The sequence below is a fragment of the Borostomias antarcticus genome (assembly GCF_949987555.1).
Source record: "Borostomias antarcticus genome assembly, chromosome: 19".
NCBI lineage: Eukaryota > Metazoa > Chordata > Actinopteri > Stomiiformes > Stomiidae > Borostomias > Borostomias antarcticus.
Window position 1 is genome coordinate 2555220 of NC_140252.1, and position 15126 is coordinate 2570345.

Genomic DNA, 15126 nt, shown 5'->3' on the forward strand with positions numbered 1-15126 from the left:
ATGCTATACATGTGGAAAGGAAGTAATCGCTCCACTAGGTGGAGCAGAGTAAAAAGGCCTGAGAATTTTATTATAATATTGAACAATTTTTTTTATTATTTTCTCTCCACATGCAAATTATGCACCAAAACCCCTTGTTTCAGAAATTTGACAGGAAACAAGATAAAAAAGATCACATGATTACTAGTCTAAAAAGGGGACAACCATTCACCAAAAAATGATTGATTTAAAGTTTGACAGAAACAAGGTAAAAAGATGACATGGTTACCAGTGTAAAACAGCCGATGTTCTGAAAAGGGGAAAAAAAAACTCTTGGTCAATTTAGAGGAAAAACCCAAAGAAATAACCCTTCAAACTCATTTATCAGCTCATGTTTCAACCATTTTAACTCTTCTAAAACAAATATGATATTTCTTCAAGATAATTTCAAAGTTCATTCACTCGTGGATCGCAGCTTCCATGTTTGCGTCTCTGAATGTTCAATGTTGGTTCCAGAGAGTGTGTGTGTGTGTTTTTTGATGCAGTCATTGCTGTTGAGCTTGTCCACGTTGTCATAACAACGACCACAAGAAGGAGGTGACCGGTTCGGTCTCTGGTTCGGCTGCATGGACCGTCCTCTGCTGCTTGAACCCGCCGACAATGGCTCGCATGGACCCACAAAATCCTCTCAGCTACTTTGACAGCTATTCCACACAGGCCTGAATGCCATGGTCCTGATTGTTCAATTTTTGACGGGTAGGTTCACCCCGCTACTTCTACTTCTCTTCCATGTCTTCTGGCCTCTTCTTCTCAGGCTTCTCGTTTGCTCCTTGGTCTGGGACGCAACGGCTCTCATGGACCCACAAAGTTCTCTCAGCTACTCTGGCAGCCGTCTGCGTGGTGAGTTGAATCTGGTACGGCCTGAGGTCGCGGATCAGGACCCAATCCCCAGGCTTGGTGTGATGCAGGAAGCCCCTTTTTCGTCAGGAATGGTTATCAGCAGTCTGTTGAAGATATTCTCAGAAACATCGTTAAGTGCAAGTCACATTCTATCATCTCCTCTTCCTGGCAGGAGACTGATCCTGCTTTGGGGAAAACGGTGTTAGTCAGTCAGGAAAACTTAAACAGGGTGGTGGTGAACAGGTTGGTCAGTCTCTGTTTAAGTGTCGTTAGAGCCAGTCGGGCTCGTCAGTCCATGTAGTTTGTCAGTGGGGAACTAGCTTTTGTCCATTTACCGAATCGGACAGTAGCAGGGATCTAGGCTCTGCAGTAGCCTGCAGTGATATCAGGGCCAGTGTAAGAATAACTTTAACACGCCCAGTCCCCAGTCGTGATCAAGGCAATTTACCTGTTCACGCACCAATTGGATTTTGCTCTTAGAATTTCTGTGGCCATTTCATGAAATAAAAAATAAAAAACATTCTCGTCTCAACAAAACAACGCCCCCTAAGGGTAAAAACGAAAATTCCCTGAAGTCAGGGTGAAACAGAGATGGGGGAAAAAATGCATTACTCAAATAAAATAACACTAAAATGAAATCGCTTCATTTACAAATAACAAAATATCAATTATCTAAAACTTCCCTCTTCTGCATTTGAGGACAGCGTATTGGGCACGCTTCGGACGAAATGGTCTCTTGGGTTTGACAATCTTCCCTATGTCATATTTATCTGTCGGGTGACATGGAGTTGGCCCTGCATCCCACGAACCACAGGTGTTGCCCATCTGTAGGGAAGCAGGCCGGTAACCTCCATCTCCACCTCCGGTCCCGTGCGTCTCCTGGTTCCGACCGGTTCGGCATTCATCCGTCACTCCCGGAACGACAGTTGTCTGTAAAAACACTCGGACCCGATGAATGTGCCCCTGAAAACTATAAACATGAGATATTTAACATAAACTTTAAAAAATATATAATTGGGTTGTTAGGCGGTGCTGTATGCAGATTAAGACACTGGCAAACATTTTCTATCCTCTCACCATCATGCACAAACCTTATGTCCTCAGCTACATCTGTCTTGTCCTGTTTATTTACCTTTAAAAAATGGGTCTATATTGGCTAGTTAAAATCTACCTTGTGGATTGTTCAATGAAACTGCAGCAGGTGGCACCGAACCCCAAGTCTGAGAATTATCCCTTTCTTTCAGCTTGTGGTAATTGTGACAGTCATTAATCCAGTGATCCGGTTCACCACAATGAAAACATGCATCATCATTTCTGTCTTCCTCACTCCTTATCAGTTTGTGAAGTATTCTATTCTTATAAGGAAGGGAGCCTGAGGAATGATATAGATTGGAATGCATTCAGGAAGTGGGAGCTAGTAGCACATGAAACTTTCAGTTTCAGTGCTTATTCTTTCCAATATCCACGTTTCATTCAACTGCGCCTCCTTTCTCTTAGGCCATGTGTGCACTTCATGTCTTTCATTGTTGAAAACTGTCTTCACTTCGTGAGTAACGAAATAATATGAAATATTAACAATTTCTGTAGATAATACAAACAGTGACAAAAGTGAAAGGGAAATGGCTCCTGACTGCCTGGACCAGAGCTAAGCAACACGGCAAGTCAGATTATGGGCCTATATTCATTCACATAGGCAAGAAAATATAGAATGTTTCAAAGCCTAGGCTATATGAATATTTAATTACTTAATTTCATTCATTCAATGTGTTGAATAGCCTGCTACTGAAATATGCTACATGAAGTGTCAACATTCTTGTATCAAGAATACAATATTATGATTGAAAACGCCCACAAGTATTAAATACTTAAGCTAATAAATGAGACCAAATAAATGCTTTTAGGCAGAGTTTACAGACTTTTTATTTCTTCATTAAAACAGAATGCATGCTACGCCTTTCATGCTTCTCGGGATATGTCATTATAAACAGCGTATTAGAATCCAGCAATTGCCTCTTCACATGTAGCCTATCGTCATTTATATCAAAGAATAATCACCAAAAGAATAATACTGCGTGCATAATCGATTTGACAACTGGACAATGGATACGTTGCACAGCAAATATGCAGTATCCAACAGTTCGTTCATGGCTAGCAATGGTAGGCCTACAGCTATGGGATTGTTTGGGTTGTTGTCAAAGCTGCCACTCTTATGTTGCTATAGCCTACAATTATCAGAACACTATGAACATTCAGTTAAAAGTTTTCCATCCACCCATAACTGGATGAGGAATAAGCACCGCAAAGCGATCAATTCTCACGCAAGCAGGAGCCAGGCTGTTCAGTGCTTTTTTCCGATCGGGTCGCGACCCAGTCACTAGAATACATGTTTTGGACGCGTTGCAGACAGTTTGCGCATCTGGCCACCAGGGGGGTCAGTGCCCCCCTTGCCCCAGCCAATCGGCGCGCCTGGTTATACACAGGGGGAGGAGTCTGGTTGCGCACACATCCAGCATTGGTGAGGCGGAGGGGGTGAAAGCTTAAGAAAAGGGGCCGTTTTGATATCATTAAAACCCACCAATACACATCTCTATCAAAAAATGTCATAGAAACACTAAAAATAAAATAATATTGAGATAGTTTACTCATCGACATCTGTCGAGTCATGGGGTTTAGGCTCAATCACTATGTCTGCGTGAATTGGTCACAGACGTTTATGAATAACGACCGTTTGATACCATTAAAATCTTCCAAGACATTCCTCCACCAAAAAATATCATCAATTCTATCAAAAATGTCCATAGTACATAGTATATATCACCCCATGGAAAGACGAACAGGGCCTGCAAGTTTTCTATAAGTCGTGAGGTCATCGGGGGTTGAAATGAAATGTGTCCTATAAGAACCATAACATACGTACACATATATATCGCTTTCTGGTATACGCTCTTGGCGCAGGTTTGATAAGACACTCTCTTTGAATGCCCACCACGCTTCCTTATCGAACACAACTCCGTCTTTATCTAATTCTGCAACAACGCTAGTTGTGGAAATCTTGACTGTGGCATCCTCTTTATCGTAAAGGTATCCAGCCAGTCGAAAATCAGATAGCTAAATTCCATATCGATATCTGACGAATCAAGATTTCGAATCAGGCTACTAGGACGCCTTGTTAAAGCGAGAGCCCGGGACACACGCTTCTTTGGAGCCCGACATAAGTCTTCGCTACCAACACCCATGGGTGGGACCGACTGTACAGGTGTGCTTGCCATCGTTGCGTGGAGAGAGACGGAACGCAGTAGTAGTAGAGTAGGAAGGCAAACGCGCTTAGGAAGAGTGAGGGTAAATGACGGCTAGAGAAGACGTGGATTTTATACACCAGATCCCTAAGACAGCCACCTCTTTCATCCCACTAGGCCATAAAAACCTACACACACACACACACACACCCCAGACAACGGAGGCCACAATCCTATCCCTTGTAACATGTCTTATCACGAGGACAGACCTGGGACAGGCCAGGATGAACCCAGCAGGAGATGGGCTAGACCCTGAGTCTGGACTCAGCCATGCTGAAAACTTCTGTCTTATCAGGCCTGGAGGAATCTAGTCTGCAGATCAACAAACTCAAGGGACCAGCTGGACGTGGGGGGGCTGTAAGGGACGCTAGTCTGGAGTAGGGCTGCTCGATTAATCGGATTTTAATCTAGATTACGATTTGGCTTGTCAACGATCATTAAAACAAAATAATCGCCATAAAACGATTTTGGGGAAATCAAGCGCACCCTACACTGCAGAGCTATTGTGGTTGACCCCTCCCCCACCCCCCAAAGCCCAAAAACAAACACTTTAGTTCAGAGCGAGACGAGTTGTAAAGCGATGCGCACGCTCTCGAACACACGACGAGAAGAATGGCAGAAAGAGAGCCGCTGGTGGACAAGAGAGGTAAAACGAGATAGATTTGGACCAAGTTGACACGGTGTGTAAGATTTGCTACACAGTCGTAGCTGCCCCTCAAAGCAACACGACAAATCTTTTTAATCACCTGAAGTCGTCTCACAAAGTGGTCTATGACCAAGCAATAAAGGAGCAAAAGAAGAAAGCCCTCTCGTCTCCTCCTGCTGCCACTGCATCTATTCATGTCATCTATTCAGGACACCCTTTATAACGCGACCACATATTCCACCAGCTCCCGTAGACATAAAGAAATAACGCAGGCCATCACATTCTTTATCGGTAAAGACCAGTGCCCAATAAACACTGTCAACAACCCCGGATTCAAGAAAATGGGGAATACTTTGGACCAGCGTTACACCTTGCCATCTCGTCACTAGTTCAGTAGAGTTGCACTGCATGCTCTGTATAAAGAGTGCCGTGAGGGCGTTGAAAATGATGTGGCTACAGCCGGATATTTGCCACTACAACGGACCCCTGGTCAAGCCGCACCATGGAGCCGTACATTAGCCTCACAGTAGCCTAATTTTCATTGACGCGGATTTCAACATGAAGACGAAATGTCTCCAGACAGCGTTTTTCCCAGAAGTCCACACCGGGCAAAACATTGCTGATGGCCCGAAACATGCGATGGCTACATGGAACCTGGAGGAGAAGAAACTCATCTGTATGACTACAGACAATGCCTCAAACATCACACTGGCTGCTCAACTCAATGGCTGGATGAGGCTCCAGTGCTTCGGGCATAGACTGCACTTGGCCATAGGTGAGTAGGCTACTTCACCCTGATTGTTTGGCATTATGTGATAATTTGTGGATATATTTAAGATTTATTAATATCCATACAAATATATTTAATCAGAGCTACTCTATCACTTATTCTCTCTCAGTCTCTCTCTCTCTCACACACACATACACACAAATGATATTCATATGCATTATAAATATAAATATTTAATCCGAGCTACTCTGTCATTCATTCTCTCTCACAGTCACACACAACTAAATGATAATGATTCATATGCATTGTATAAATACAAATATATTTTATCTGAGCTACTCTGTCACTCATTCTCTGTCTCTCGCACTCGCACGCACGCACACACACACACACACACACAAGTGATAATCATCCTGATAATAAATGTGTATATTTTTTTGTAATCTTAGAGAATGCTATGAAGGATCACAGGATTGAGCGTGCGATGAGGGTCGGCAAGAAGGTGGTCAGCACCTTCTCCTACAGTTGGAGAAAGAAGAGGGAGCTGGCAGTGGCACAGAGGAACCTGAAGCTGCCTGAACACTCGCTGAAGACTGAATGTCCAACCAGATGGGGTTCGAGGCAGGCCATGGTTCCAGGATCCTTGAGCTGCGGGAGGCCATCGCCCAGGTCCTCTCCCAAGACCGGAAAAAAAGACACCTCGACCGGCTGGTGTTTCTGGCTAAAAACCTTTGAGGTTGCAGGAGTCATATTGTGACATATGATGAGTCCTATGAGTATACCCCCCACAGTGATCAGCAGCAGCAGTTTAGTAGCCGTGTGTGTGTGTGTGTGTGTGTGTGTGTGTGTGTGTGTGTGTGTGAGAGAGAGAAAGAGAGAGAGAGAGAACACAAACACTACAATTTGTTTAATAATAGAGGTTTGACCTGTGAGATTAACCCCCCTTGTGTGTGTGTGTGTGTGTGTGTGTGTGTGTGTGTGTGTGTGTGTTAAGAGGTTGCAGGAGTCATATTGTGGTGTGAGGGAGTATAGGATGTATAATTTGATTTGTTAAGAAAAATTAAAAACTCTTGATTAAAAAAAAATAATTTCAATGAATAATCGTGTTCAATAATCGTGATCTCAATATCAATCAAAATAATCGTGATTATGATTTTTGCCATAATCGAGCAGCCCTAGTCTGGAGGGGGAGGACTGGGGGACAGTAAAAGAGGGAGTTGGGGCAGGACGTGGAGTATGATACACACACACACACACACACACACACACACACACACACACACCGACATTAAAGAGGGACAGATATCAAGATTAAACCCCCCTCTCTATAGGTCAGGCTCTATCTAGGAGATCCTATCCAGATTGACCCCTCCCTCCACACACCCTCAGTAAAGAGGGGGCTCTATCTAGGAGCCCAGATATCAAGATTGGCCCCCACTCCACACACCCACATTAAAGTGGGATCAGACATAGCCCAACTACGGGTCATAAATCCCTACACAGGACACAACCTGTCAAGTGAACACTCGGTGAGGGGGGTCAGACACCCCTCCACACCGGATACACGCCAGGTGCATGTCATAAATCAGACTGAACTCATTTGCATATTAAATTGATAGGCTCATAAATGCTAATTAATTATTCAAAGTGCCCTCTATTATAGTAGTCAGGAATCATCAGTGTAACTGCTTTAGGCACTGACCGCTACCATTAATGTTATGGAAGCTGCTGCTAGTTGTTGTGAGCCCATGATCTTGATCATGACAAAGATAACTTTAGCACAACGTAAAGTAAATGTGTTGTAGTCAAAATAATACAAACGATTATGCACTACAATCTGCTATGTGTATGTAATGATGTCCAAATATGTTGATGACAAGATATAGCTAGTGCTAGCTAGCGCTAGCTAGCTAACGTTAAGGTAAACCTGAACTTGGCCATGCAAAGCCAAAAAGTTGATGATGTCAATAAATAAAATTACGTAATGTACGATTTCTTAGCATAGGGAAATTAGGCATACAATGTTTAGCTTGCCAGCTCTGACAGTGTGCCAAATCTCAAGCCTTTGCCACATTGGCTTGTTTACATTTATCCAGAATTCCACGCATTCAGACAGTTGTCCTGGAACGCTTTGAAGTCGTGAGTTGTGACTTGAAGTCGGAACTTACGGGCTCAAAATCCTATCTGGAACACGGCATAACTTTAGCTCTCCACCCCATGCACCATCCAGTCAGTGACGTTGGTCACACTTTACAATAAGGGTCACAAAAAACATTAGTTAACTGCTTGCATGGCCAAATTCAAACAATGCTTATTTAGGGTTAGGTTACTAATGTCAATTAATACCTTAGTTAAGGTTAGGGTTAGGGTCAGGTGAGTTAACCTTAGTTAACATAAATAACATTAGTAAATGGTTAATAGAGACATTAGTTAACTGTTACTTAATGCTTAATAATGCATTAACTAATGCTTATTAATGTACCCTTATTGAAAAGTGTTACCGTGACGTTAGCCTAGCTAGCTAACGTTAGCTCTCTAACCCCATGCACCATCCAGTCAAAGTACAACATTTGATGCAACATATTGAACACAATGTTATATTTTTATGTCATATTTACCAAGGGATTTCACAGGATGCTGCTTGTTAACCGAGTAACGTTCCGTCACAGTTCACTTGCTTACGGGCCGTCCCCACTGGAGAATTTGAAATCATGCATCCCCGTTTCCCCTCCGCAGTTTCCACGCTTGTGGGCGTTTCTAGGTGAGGAGTGGTACCGCAACAGGAGCGCTCTGTTCCGGCTGCTCCTCTGCTATAGGGAGGGAAAGTGATCTCATCGCCCCCTAGTGGTACCGTTCCTAATGCCGAGAGAATGAATGGGATTTCTCATAGACACGTCTTTTGAAAAATTATATCTTGGTCGACACCGAAAAGTTAGTAGAATGCCTTAAACGGCAAATACTTGGAGACAAACTTTATTGATTCTGGTGATCATAGATGATTTTCAATCACAATCCGAATTACGAAGATATTTTTCTTAAATTCCATTGACTTTGACTGGAGAAATGGAGCAGTTTCGAAAATTTGACAGAAGGCGAAATACTGTTTGAAATTCTCACGGTCAGTAGGTTATTACTGTAAAGACACTCACACATTTTTGTTTTGATAACTTGATAACCGAAATGGCTTCGTCGTAAATATTAGAAAATCCGGTCTATGGGAGTCGTTCTATTAATACATCCATGATGGGAGTTTACATTGAAACTCCTCTCCGATAGGAACAAATCCGCTAGGGGCGCATGTTTTCACTTCCCTCTCTATAGTCCTTCATATTACTTCCAGTGTGCGGACTCTACTTTTTTCATTTCCTGTTTGCTGGTTTGTCCTGCACCTGGCCCAAGCCCCCAGGAATCGAAATCTAAAGTGAAGGCCTATTGAACCGCGCCATCTTGGCTAGATTTGTAGTCACTTGGCTATTTCCGGTGACTTTTGACTTGCGCAGTTGAGCTTCTCTGGCCGACGCGCGTCCACGCACGTTCCCGGCTCTCCCCGCTTTGATTTAGCAATGAAAACCGGCTTGCATATTAACCTGTTTTTGTCAAATATATCAATTGGATAAATTATTTTTTGATCCTGGCATCTTAGTTTTAACAAGTTAAATATAATTGAACATGTTTTGTTTGCTAGTAGATGGTATTCATTCCGTTCGCGATAACGTTATTGCAGCCAGGCTAAATTCCTCCAGGGAGCCAGTGACCGGCGAGTTGAAGAGCTTCACTCCCCGCCAGCAGGAGCTCTGGCCGCGGCTACCGCATCTCGGAAAATCCGCTGAGTTCGTGGCTGCTATTTCACACTCGCCCTTGATCAATCCCAATACCGATCCATGGTAATAATGAATCAATCGTTCAGATCAGATCGGCAGTGCTGCATGCATGTTACAACATCATTGTTAGCTTTATTAACATAACCATAGCCTACATTTATCTCTCTAACGTTAGGCTATCCATCTTACACCAGTCGGCCATTCGATAGCTGGAAGCGGTCAACGCCAACGTTGACTGAAAACACCCAAACTCAGTGTATCGTTTCATCTTCATGCTACACATCAACTCCTTTACATTGTATGTGAATAAATTCCTGTTATTCTAAAAATATCCCATTTCTGTCCATTCCTGGAAAAGGCTAATAATTGCTGTCAAATGATCACTCCAGTTTATCACCGTATCCCACTACCATTTCAACTATGCACAGGAGGTTGTCTTGTGGTCATTTTCATTAAAAAATGTGAACTTTTTCGTGGACGCGCGTCGGCCAGAGAAGCTCAACTGCGCAAGTCAAAAGTAACCGGAAGGCCAGAAAAGCACAACTGCGCAAGTCAAAAGTAACCGGAAATAGTCAAATGACTACAAATTTTGCCAAGATGGCGCGGTTCAATAGGGCTTCATTGTTGATAGCGGCCAGTGAATGGAGTGGCTGTATCCAGTTTATATAATACATCCATGACCTGGCCCAAGCCCCCAGGATCAGCTTGGCGCATTGAAGCCACCATGGGCTTTCAGGCCAAGCCCGGTATTGCAAGTCACGTGACGGCATGGGGCCCAAGACCCTTATTTCCCATGGTTTGTGGATGATGATAGATAGGGCTAGAAAAGGAAAACAATTTTTTTCTCGGTATCATTCAGCATCAGAGACCAATCTAATCAATATAAACTTTTAATTCAATGGGGTTTTGTTTGTTTTTGAAGCCACCAATACCTGTAACGAGCCCATTTGAAACATGTGCTGTGCACGAGCCTCGGGGACGCTGGTCGCGCGTTCAAGAGTCCTGCGAGCTCGGGAAAGCACGTCACCATAGGAAGACCCGCCCTACTCTGCCTCTGATTGGATAGGAAGTCATGTAATGACGTCGGCTAACATGCTATGCTTTTAGCAATGAAGCTGCTATGATGATGCTAATCATAGATATGAACGTATGTCTATGATGCAAATGATCATGACATGTGGTTACTTTAGGACATCGTTGGAAAAGATCTAGAGGGTAAGTGGGTCAATGTTGAATAACTTAGCTAACATTATCTAATGTTACATTTCTTTATATTAACATCAACTATATTGATAGGCTAGGGAGCTATGCTAACGGTAGCTAATGCTAACGGCTTAGGGTTAACGTTAGTTAATGCTAACGTTACGTTCGGAGGTCTCAGATGTATTTCAATTTTAACATAATGTTGAGCATGATCAATGTGACATTGTTCATACATTGATTACAGTCTGTAATCTTGTCTGGCATTATTTAGCTATAATGGGCTTATGCTACTATAGAATTTGCCACATTATACATCAAATTAATCAAGCATAGTTAGTGTTATTACCTGAAGGCATTATTACCATTGCAAGTAAGCATGCCATGTATTTGCCATGCCTGGAAATCAAATTAATAGTGTAATTCTTCCCCATCATAGCTCATTGTACACTGATATAATCATTCTCCTTGCCTTTGCTAATACTCATCTCTTTTATCAAACTTTGTGCTAGGAAAGAAATCTGGCTGTGATTCGTCGCTAGTGCTCATCCAGGCTGTTGTCATCTCCCGCCTGGACTCCTGCAACTCCCTACTTGCTGCCATCCTGCAGCGTTGGCCATCAGACTCCTGGAGAAAGCTGCTGCTGACCTGGTGTTCAACAGCCCCATGCTCTTCCACACAACTTCCCTACTCCGTTCTCTGCACTGGCTCCCTGCGCTGTCCCATCCAGTTTAGGACTGTGGTGCAAGCCTACAGGGCAAATGAACAGCTCCCTCCGACCTCCAGGCTGTGGTCAAGCTCTGCTGCCTTGAGGTGATTGGTTCCCCAGTTGCTCCAAGCCCCCCTACGGCAGATTGTAACGGCCATGGCTCTTTTCTGTCCTGGCCTCACAATGGTGGAATGAACTGTGCACTGATGTCAGAACAGAGCCAATAATACACACTGTTCATAGTGAGCCTAGTTATTATTGATTAACTTGGACTGTTTCCTCTCTCCTTGTCAGTCATTAAAATATGTTCAGTGTTTCACAATACTGATGTATAACATTTCAGTATTTTGTCTCAGACCATTTCTGAAACAATCATCAGTGTCAGTATACATTTCCCTCCAATGTTATTGCTTGCCCATTTTTAACCATTTAACTACCAGACTGTACAAACGAATTGCACACCTATAGTATTTTCTAGGTATAGCCTACTTCTCCACTTTCTCTTAATGTTGGTATGAAATGGCAGTCAAACTATGCAATGATGTTCAACACTATTTCCACCCAAATTCCCAACAAATGTGGCCACCACACTGTTCAGGACATTCACAGGTCTTGCTCTCAGGGATCGGTAAAAGAAAGGGACATGGTTCCTCCATAATGTGCTAAGGCTCTGCTTAGATCAAAGGCTTGGTCATCAGAAAATATCACAAAGACAGTGATCACAAAACAATTAAAAACATGTCACCAGTGTATGCCTTAACCCTAGTCAAATTTCTAGTATGTGTGAACCATATACATGGCAGTAAACAGATCTTGAGTCATACAAACTGGAGGATGCTTGACCCATACAAACTACTTTAACTCAATTTCAATAAACAACTTAAAATATGGCAGACAGAAGAGCTGAGCAGACTTGGTAGATGACTGGATGATCTTACAGAGAACCAAGGGAAATTGACTGGTATTAATGCTAAGAGTAATGAGGGATGAGGTGCAGCTGGGCAGAGTGGAGACAGGTGGCAGGTGATGCAGGAGATGGGAAGGTGAGTAGGCAACAACCAAGCATGAACAGGAACTGGACCACTGGCTCCCCTTGACTGTCCAACCCATCCATCAGCGCCAGCAGAGTGGACACGATAGAGCCAGAGAGAGAAAGACAAATGCAACGCAAGGTTAGTTTAGTTCCAATCGCCCATGTGCAACATCAATCAAGTCCACACTGGATCACCCTGTATAGGCAGGCACACTCAATTGCAAACACACTAGATATCACCCTGAGTCGGCACACTGGTACATGGGCGCATAGTTTAAGCTGGGCTAGACAGGCATGTTATCCTCTCCCGTGAGTGCAAGTTAACAATTGCTTCGTCAGACTAGTTGCCCTGACGGAAATGAAGCTCCGCTCCCCAGACTGCCGACTGGCTCTGCTTTCTTAGTCCACCCCTCAGCAATCAAGTCCAGCCGAGGGTGATCAGAGCCTCTGTCAGCGGCCCAGTTCAGGTGCACCCCCTTAGTCTTTCATTAGTGACACTGCAGCTTCACTACAGTACCACTGCTCGCTAGAACTCATAAGTGCATCTCCTTTCTAAACAAGCGTCTAAGAGCTTAACCTGTTGCTAAAGACAAAGTACAAGAACAAATAAAATAGGTGTTAAAAGGAAGGGTCCAGGGCACATCTTGAACAGGTGAATTTTCAGCATGCGGCGAAAGATGGGCAGCGACTCTGCTGTACTGACATCAGTGGACAGTTCCCACCACTGTGAGGCCAGGACAGAAAAAAGCCATGGCCACGCCAATCTGCCGTAGGGGGGCTTGGAGCAACTGGGGAACCAATCACCTCAAGGCAGCAGAGCTTGACCACAGCCTGGAGGTCGGAGGGAGCTGTTCATTTGCCCTGTAGGCTTGCACCACAGTCCTAAACTGGATGGGACAGCGCAGGGAGCCAGTGCAGAGAACGGAGTAGGGAAGTTGTGTGGAAGAGCATGGGGCTGTTGAACACCAGGTCAGCAGCAGCTTTCTCCAGGAGTCTGATGGCCAACGCTGCAGGATGGCAGCAAGTAGGGAGTTGCAGGAGTCCAGGCGGGAGATGACAACAGCCTGGATGAGCACTAGCGACGAATCACAGCCAGATTTCTTTCCTAGCACAAAGTTTGATAAAAGAGATGAGTATTAGCAAAGGCAATGAGAATGATTATATCAGTGTACAATGAGCTATGATGGGGAAGAATTACACTATTAATTTGATTTCCAGGCATGGCATATACATGGTATGCTTACTTGCAATGGTAATAATGCCTTCAGGTTATAACACTAACTATGCTTGATTAATTTGATGTATAATGTGGCAAATGCTATAGTAGCATCAGCCCACTATAGCTAAATAATGCCAGACAAGATTACAGACTGTAATCAATGTATGAACAATGTCACATTGATCATGCTCAACATTATGTTAAAATTGAAATACATCTGAGACCTCCGAACGTAATGTTAGCATTAACTAACGTTAACCCTAAGCCGTTAGCATTAGCTACCGTTAGCATAGCTCCCTAGCCTATCAATATAGTTGATGTTAATATAAAGAAATGTAACATTAGATAATGTTAGCTAAGTTATTCAACATTGACCCACTTACCCTCTAGATCTTTTCCAACGATGTCCTAAAGTAACCACATGTCATGATCATTTGCATCATAGACATACGTTCATATCTATGATTAGCATCATCATAGCAGCTTCATTGCTAAAAGCATAGCATGTTAGCCGACGTCATTACATGACTTCCTATCCAATCAGAGGCAGAGTAGGGCGGGTCTTCCTATGGTGACGTATTTTCCGCCGAGCTTGCAGGACTCTTGAACGCGCGACCAGCGTCCCCGAGGCTCGTGCACAGCACATGTTTCAAATGGGCTCGTTACAGGTATTGGTGGCTTCAAAAACAAACAAAACCCCATTGAATTAAAAGTTTATATTGATTAGATTGGTCTCTGATGCTGAATGATACCGAGAAAAAAATTGTTTTCCTTTTCTAGCCCTATCTATCATCATCCACAAACCATGGGAAATAAGGGTCTTGGGCCGCATGCCGTCACGTGACTTGCAATACCGAGCTTTGGCCACTACGTCAAATGGCTTCATGCGCCGGTGAGCAACTTTCATTGAAATGAATAGGCAGCCATTTTCAATGCCGTCTCCAGTTATATTATACCTCCATGACCTGGCCCACCCAGTGGATGTGCAGGCTTTTTTCTCTTTCTATGATTTTCAGATACAATAACCACACCCTCTGCTAGCCTGTGGGTCTATTCCTATGTTTACCTTCGGCATTTCCATCCCTCTCCCTCCCTCCTTTCACTCTCCTTTCCCCTTTATTTGGAAGTCCGGGAGAGATTCCATATGAGAAAAAACACTATAATGGTTGCTGTGAGCACAACAAATATCAGATGAAGTGAGTCCTACTGTTTTTATCCACTTTTAACTTTAATATTTGGTATGTCCACCTTTTGCAGCAATTACAGCAGCACTCTTTGGCATAGTGTCAATATATTTCCTGAGAAGTAACACCAATGTTATCCCATGCCTTCTGCAACTCAAGCCAAAGGTTTTCCTTTGAATGTACAATAGATCTGTCTTATTTTCCAACTCGCCCCAAATTTGCTCGATGGGGTTGAGGTCCGGACTTTGAGGGGGCCAGTCCATCATTGTCAATGTTCCAGCAGATTCCTTCCGTCGCAGGTAGTTCCGGCAATAGTTAGAAGAATGTTTAGGGTCATTGTCCTCTTGGAAAATAAATCCAGGCCCAATAAGACGACTCCCAGATGGTACTCTATGCCTCACCAGAATGT